We start from the raw sequence: 8,342 nt of genomic DNA, 5'->3' as shown, positions 1-8,342 counted from the left end.
GTTGAATAAACTCGGTATTTCCTGTTTTTCGCGCACAGAAATTGTTCTCATCGCTTGATAAACTTAAGGTTGAGCCGCTGTAGACACTCGGACTATTTTAACGATGTCTTTAATAACTTTAATAACACATAACAGGCACAATGCCGATAAACATGAATATCTATTGGTACTACATGGATCACATGACTAAACTTACGTCATAGTTTTGAAATACCTCCGGTTTCGCTGTCCACATTACAATGCGAAAACGCCGATTTCAAATTTATCCACTTTGGAGAGCGTTTTCCAAACGATACGTTTTTGTTGACTTAAAACGGCGCCTCAGTGTGGTGTGGACGGAAGGCCAAAACGGAGAGAAAAATATACGTTTTCAAATGAAAACGTATTAGTGTGGACATGGCCTGAGGCGAATTTAGCGTTTTCCGACGTTTCATTGTGGAACATTTGGAAAACGTTTGAAAACCCTGGTGTGGACGGAGAGCGTTTTTGAAACGAAAACGGCGTTTTCAAATGTCTGGATTAGGCCCTGTTTACACGAGAACGCTCGCGGGTGAAAACGTAAAAATATTTTATCGGATGTGCCTTTCGTTTACACGGCGACGGCGTTTTTGAGGCTTAAAAAGGGCAAGGTAAACATAAGTTAGCTTCTTCCTTCTCCTTTTTTTTCTATATTCTTTTTCTTCTCTTTTGAACATGCTGAGATTTTGTTTTTATTATTTTTTGTTTAAATATGCTCTGTTATCAATGACCATGTTCTGAAGAGGAAAAGGAAATGAAAAGAAATAAAATTATTCATTCATTAAAAAACGCAAAAAAATGGAACCACCCTCCAGAGTGGAAATCTAAGACCATGTTTACACGGAAACGATTCTGAAGATAAAACGCAAAAGTGGCGTTGCGATATCACTTTTTATTCCGCGTTTAGACGAGCGTTTTGTGTGGGAAATCCGCGTGCAGATGGTGACACAAAAGTCTGTGAAATTCAATGTAGTATGCACTCCAGGCGGCTAAGAGTGCATACTACAACAACACCAAGCCCGCGCGCCTGCGTACAACCTTCACTGTCAAGCAGACCTTTGCGTTTTTACCGTTTACACGAAAACACAGCGGTGAAGAAAGAAATATAGATAGATTAGTTAGAAAGAAATATATTTTAGTTAGAAAGAAAGATAGCTAGATTAGTTTGAAAGAAAGAACGATAGATTAGAAAGAAAGAAAGAAAGAAAGATAGATAAACGCAGAATAAAATGTGATGACGCAACGCCACTTTTGCGTTTTCTTCTCAGAATCGTTTCCGTGTAAACATAGCCTTAAAGATTTCCACTCTGGAGGGTGGTTTCACTTTTTTTCGTTTTTAAGCCCCAAAAACGGCGTCGCCGTGTAAACGAAAGGCACATCCGATAAAATATTTTTACGTTTTCACCCGCGAGCGTTCTCGTGTAAACAGGGCCTGAGGCGAATTTAGCGTTTTCCGACGTTTAATTGTGGAACATTTGGAAAACGCTTGAAAACCCTGGTGTGGACGGAGAGCGTTTTTAAAACGAAAACGGCGTTTTCAAATGTCTGGATTAGGCCCTGTTTACACGAGAACGCTCGCGGGTGAAAACGTAAAAATATTTTATGTGCCTTTCGTTTACACGGCAACGGCGTTTTTGAGGCATAAAAACAGAATAAAAAGTGATGACGCAACGCCACTTTTGACGTTCAGAATCGTTTCCGTGTAGCTAAACATAGCCTTAACGTCGACGTAGCCAGAGATAAAACATGCCAGTGTGTTTCAGCACAAGATCATCTCTCAGCATCGGGACGCACGTTCACCTGGAAGGAAAGCAATATCTCGGATCTGCTGGTGTTCACGGCACCGGAACGCTTTCATTTCATTGTGACGGAGATGCAGTCGAGCGTGACATTATCATGTCAACGGTCTGCAGACACTCAGGGTTTGTGATGGAAGATCACAGACGATGAAGATCAAACACTGCATGTACGGACACACACACACACACACATCCAGTCAGTGGCCAGTAAATTCCCCACAAAAACGCTCAAACCAGTCTCTTACAGCATACAGGCAGATCTGAAGGGGTTTTAAAGACCTGAACACATTCATACCGCATTGTGGGTCAATGTTTAAACTTTACGGTAACATCCTAAACCATAAACTGACTGACTGATGTAAACAACTTTACAGTGTGACAAAAACCTCACATTTCAGCCTTTGAACCATTTTTCTGTAGTCACTAATTGTATCCCGTACCAAAATTACACATTTAAACTCTTTTTATGCCTTCTGTGCCTTAAAACAGCTTAAATGTAACTCGACACCCTCGCCTTAGTATGCGCGGTTCTATGAATATGCAAATGAGCCCCACCTCCACTCAATCCCTCAGCTCAGAGATCCACTGGTTGACGATCACACGTTGACCTGATTGGTTACAAGGTCGTTTGTGACGTCAGAAATAATTTTTTTGTTAAAGGGATACTCCACTTTTTTTAGAAAAAGGCTGTTTTTTTGGGAGAAATGCTAATGGTCTGGTGCTCTTCAATGATGTATGCTAAGCTATGCTAAAAGTGGTACCGCCAGAACCGGAGGTCGGCTGAATCAGGATTCAAAAAAGGTAAAACTCAACAGTTTAACTCTGGGGGAGTTGTAAAATGAGCCTATTTCTAAAAAAAAGTGGAATATCCCTTTAATGTGCGTCTTGGAGTATCGCAATAACATCGTATCGTGACATGAGGGAATGGTTACACCTCTCCCATCTGTGATTCTCCATAGCATCATAGACCACATGAGCACAGCGTTAAACACACACTGACCGACCTCTGCTCAGCCGCTGATAAGTGCATGTTTGCGAGTGTTTTGGTCCTGACTCATAGGCTGAAAACACCACATTCTCTCACCGGCTGCAGATAAAATCACTCTTGTTTTCGGAAGTTCAACAGAGACCGACGCTGTTGGAGGACAGCGAACAGCATTACGTCACGCGACAGTGAGTAACGTTTGACTGAGTGAATCTCAGCCTCTTTTTGGATCAGATGAGTTAATCGTTTACATCTCAAAACGTCCCTTTTGTGTGATGTAAATGTGCAGCGATTGAAGGACACACTCTGTTTTATCGGTCTCTGGAAGCCCATTAGCTGGATCCGGTGCACTCAGACAACGGCTTGGCAATTCTTCTCAATTTTCCCGACAGATCTGGTGTATCAAACTCATTTGGATGAGTGCAGCGAGTCACCGAGAGACACTTTCAGTTCAGCCAATGTGTGCTAATGGCTCTCATCCTCATCAGCCAATCACAAACACACATCCCACAGCACAGGGCCAATCAGAAAGGCACATTTCACAGCCTAGAAGTCAAACAATCAAAACATTGACGCTGAAACACTCATTAATAAAAAGTGGAGATGTGATGCAATGGATAAAATATCTGTATTATGAGGGAGCAATTTAAAGATACAATTAGGGTTCAGCACAATGTCAAATTAAAGCATCTAAACAATAAAAAAGAGGTTAATTTTGAACTCTGTGTAAATTCAGTCAAGTCCTCACATCTTGAGTAAATTATTTATATTTAATTAACTAGGAAACTGTGTAAATTGAAGTGTGGTAATGTGTGTGTTTAGCCAGAGGTCAGTGACCTTTCCACAGATCTAAACGCTGGGTGTTCGGCAGCCATCTGACCTGACCTCTGCGTGTGTGTGTGATGTAGACCGACTCGCAGGCGTCACAGCGGAGCAAGATAGATTATCGCAACACACCCAAAACACACACCAACGTAAGACACACCAAATGCCCTCCCTGGATGACCGTCTGGTAAAGCTGTAAACGAACAATGCTTATGTTATCTTTAAATTGAATATTGCAGTATTTATTTATTATAAATTATTATGATTTTATATATTGTGATCAATCTTCAAATCTACTTTTCCAAGTGTATCGCAGAGATTTTATCTTTTATGTTCTCATAATAATGTTAAAATACAGCAATTACTGCCTAGATGCCTGTTCTGACTGGCCAAATTATATCAAGTGTCTTCACATCATGTGACTTTTTCATACGCAGAGTCATTTTCATTCAGATTTTAGTTTCGGTTTGGATTTTGGCTTTCAAAGATTATAAAAAACGTGATTATCATCAAGATAAAATGATCATTGTGCCACATGCACAAATCAGTCAGATCGTCTACATTTACAGTCATCTGCAGTAGTGTAAGTTAACAACTAATGATTTTTACCACGGAAATTAATAAATTAAAAACTTACTTAAGCTGGACGATTACTTTATTCTAGAGCGAAACCATATTTGTTGCATTTATTTTCTATAGTCACTGTAAAGTTGCTTTGAAACAATCTGTATTGTGAAAAGCGCTATCTACTGTAAATAAAGGAGGCTTGAGTTTATTTTTAAAAGAGTTATTAAAAGTGCATTAAACTGCAAAATTTTCAGACGCCCAAGCGGTAAAATACACACAAGAATACGCCAAAATGCCCATCTTAGTATTTAGCCTACATAAAAACAGTCAGCTATGTCTTAAAGGGATACTCCACTTTTTTTGGCAATAGGCTCATTTTACATTAAACAACTCCCCCAGAGTTAAACAGTTTCTAATTGATTCATTAAGCCGATTTTCTGATATTTTGAAGAATATTAGTAACCACACGGTTCCTGGTCTCTTTGACTTCCATAGTAGGAAAATAAATATACTATGGAAGTCAATGAGACCAGAAACTGTCTTGTTACTGATATTCTTCTAAAATTAAGAAAATCGGCTGACTGGATTAGAAAACAGTAAAACTCGACTGTTTAACTCTGGGGGAGTCGTAAAATGAGCCTATTTCCAAAAAAAAAAGTGGAGTATCCCTTTAAGTGAATAAACGTTTGGGAAAGAAATTGGATGTGTGTTATTATATTAGATCCATGCAAATATCGGCCAGATCCAGACCAGATCGCTCACTGCGCTTGACCGAATAACTTTAGTAGTTTTAAGAATCGAATATGGTGCAAAATTTTTTTTTTTTACTATGGTTTTTTATTGAATATGAAAAAAAAAAAAAAAAACACAACAGCAAAAACTGAATAAAAAGTAAAAATAAATAGTTTATCATCAACATCAAGAAAAAAAGATCATCTACAGATGGTCCAAACAACAATCATGTTCAAAGGGGGTAGGAAGAAGTTAGAATAACTTTTCTTGTCCTATCCCCACTTCAATAATATTTTAACTACTTAAACTAACTTACCTAAGGTTTACTTTACCTAAGGTTGAAAAAAGAAAATCACTGTTCCAGCTCATATCCATCAAGGATTCTTTTTTTAAACATATATTTCAATTGCAATAAGTTTTTACATAATTTTAAATCATTGTTGCTACTGTTCCACAGTATAACACCCTGGGTTGGTATACAGTGCAACTTAGTGTTTGTGCGAATCTGCGGTCTACTAAACATTGATATTCCTCTAAAATTATATGTGTTTTCTCGTAATTGGAAAAGCTCTTGGATATTTCTAGGTAATTGGTTGTAATAAGTTGCAAAACTAATATATTATATAGACTCGTTACATGCAAAGTGAGATATTTCAAGCCTTTATTTGCTATAATTTTGATGATTATGGCTTACAGATTATGAAAACCTTTACACAATATTCTCATTATGAATTTGGGTTGGAAGACATAATCATCAAAATTATAAGAAATAAAGGCTTGAAATAACTCACTTTGCATGTAATGAGTCTATATAATATATTTGTTTTTTTTTATATTAATGGCTTCAATCAAAACACTGACTATGTGCTTTACCCCATGAATGCCGAAGCAAAGGAACGAACAGCAAATCACGACTATTCACAGTTTGCCATATGATCTGTAACAGACAAAGCATGGTAAAAACACTGTTTGTGTCCAATATAGTCGGCACTGCATCATCTTTTACTTCAGTCTCTCTGAAACCATGTTTTGTTTAAATGCGAATCCACGAATGAAGTGTCGTCCAGAATGGAAATGTAAAGATCATTGTATTCCACAACTTGCCACTTTAAGCGTCTTGTAATCCTCTATGGTTTTGTTTGCATCTCTCTCATATTTACTAACACATGTGTGAATAAGTGGGCGGGGCTAAAGAGGCGATGATTTAGAAGTAGGTGTGGATTTTCGTTCCATCATAATGTGACAAAATCCAAAACGAGTCATTTTGTCAGGCTAACAATGAAGTTTTGAGTATTTTTATAGTACAATGACCTCTTACATGTCAAAAGTTCAAGGAAAATTAGATTTCTCAATTCATGACCCCTTTAACAAATGATGCTACACACACTGCTCTATATCAATGTGTCTTTTGTCCACATCTACAGCTGAATAGGACAGACGACCCTCACACACACACACACACACACACACACACTCTGGGGCGAGGCTATAAAATCCCTCCTCAGATTCACGGTTCTGGACACCGAGTTAACAAACACACTTACATCACTTACATCACACTGTAGCCAAGAATACGTCCGAGTTTATTTTTAATATGCATAAACAGCAACAGAACAAATATAACATTATGCAACTCACTAGCGACTAAAGTCCACTCACTGTAAAGAGGAATTTAAGGGCTGGTCAATGACTCAACTAGAGAAATACCTCCAACACACACTCACACGCACACAACACACACACAGAGAGAGAAATATAATGGTTCAAGAGCAGCTTTATGTCTGGTTTTTGGTTCTTGTGTTTTTTCAGATGTCCAGGCATGAAACAGCAGCATCTTCTCTCTCTTTCTCTCTCACACACACACCTGCTTTTACTTTAGAGACACAAAAACACATTCATGACCTTAAAAGTTTTCACACTCAATAATTCAAATACTGACATTTTTGTTTTTACTTTAAGAAAACTGAAGTAACACAAACTATTACACAGTCAGTGACCAATTGTGTTTTCCTCTCTTGGTGTGTATGTGTATTACTTAAAAGTGTTAACCAAAGAGGAGATGCAAATTAGCATACTGCTATATTCTCTATGCAATGCTTATGTTTCAGCTTTTTGAAAAAATCAAAATCATGTTTTTTAAATCAAAATCAAGTGTTATTGTAGCCTAATAATGTGTGATTGCAAGCAATCCTATCAATTAGAGTGAACAGTAACCTTGTTATTTGTTTTAAAAAAAATAAGAGACTAAAATAAGAACTGTAGTGTAAACTGTTCTCCAAAACAACCACAAACAAATGCAACACAATATTCGTGACTGTGTGAATGAAACAAACGCGCATTAGTGCAACCATGTGTGCAAAACATCCGAATCATTTCCCGAAGCAAGCAATGAATGAATGAACGAATCCACCGAGTCTCCTAAACATCACTTAATCATCCGAATCGAGATGACTAGACCTGATTTAATGATCCGAATCGCGATTCCGCTTGAAACTGATTGCACGCGCGCGCACCGTCGGAACACCGGGAGCTCGTGCACCGGAGATGAAGATACACTCAAAACTCAAAACTCAAACCCACCCCGAAGCAGTTCAAGAAGCCACACACGGTCTTACCGGTTAAACCCCACCGGAGGATGAGTGACAGAATCCGCTGAGCTGCTGAAGTGTGTTGTGTTTGTCTCTCATGATCTGCTCAGTTCAGTGTCACATTACATCCAGCTCTTTCTATTTCCACACACACACACCGCGGGCGGACGGAAAACACGGAGTGGATTTCACTGATCCAGGATTCTGGCGGAAACCCAATTCAAATACTTCTGGCGCGTCGAGGGGACCCAAATTGCGAAAACTGACAAGTTAACCACACTAACACTATATATATATATATATATATATATATAGTGTTAGTGTGGTTAACCTGTCAGTTTGAAAACGTCGGTCGGTTGCGGTTTGTTTATACATTGACCCGCGCATCACTGGTATATATATATATATATATATATATATATATATATACACACTATATATGTACACGTATATATATATATATATATATATATATGGATGGAGAGAGAGAGGCCTATATAATTGTTGTATAATTATATAATTGTAAATTACATTAAATTGATATATAAATAATAAACATAATATAGCCTAATAATAAATTTTATATATATATATATATTATATAAAATATTTAAATACATGTAGCTGCCGTTCAAAAGTTTGGGATCAGTAAGTATTGCTAATATTTTTAAAATGTCTCTTCTGCTCACCTAGGTTATATTTATCCGTCAATAAATACAGTAAAATGGTGAAATATTATTACAATGTAAATCATCTGTTTTCTATGTGAATATACAGTATAGTAAAGTGTAATTTATTCATCATCATTACTCCAGTCTTCAGTGTCAC

At 37.6% G+C, this 8,342-nt stretch overlaps 1 protein-coding gene across 2 annotated transcripts in view; it reads right to left on the bottom strand.

Moving 5' to 3' along the window:
• LOC120462061 (zinc finger MIZ domain-containing protein 1) overlaps positions 1 to 7,691 on the bottom strand; it is a 56,280-nt gene extending 48,589 nt beyond the window's left edge. Inside the window, exon 1 of one of the 2 annotated variants that reach the window (XM_039650497.2) lies at positions 7,542 to 7,691. The gene's annotated coding sequence lies outside the window, so the exon portion shown is untranslated. Of the gene's footprint in view, positions 1 to 7,506 lie in introns of both variants that reach the window. The other variant, XM_089122417.1, reaches the window with a different exon arrangement.
• Between the last annotated feature and the right edge of the window lie 651 nt (positions 7,692 to 8,342).

Source organism: Pimephales promelas, chromosome 17, assembly GCF_988280905.1.
Source record: "Pimephales promelas chromosome 17, fPimPro1.hap1.1, whole genome shotgun sequence".
Taxonomy (NCBI): domain Eukaryota; kingdom Metazoa; phylum Chordata; class Actinopteri; order Cypriniformes; family Leuciscidae; genus Pimephales; species Pimephales promelas.
The sequence above is the reverse complement of the archived record's forward strand: the minus strand, read 5'-3'. Positions and strand labels throughout refer to the sequence as shown.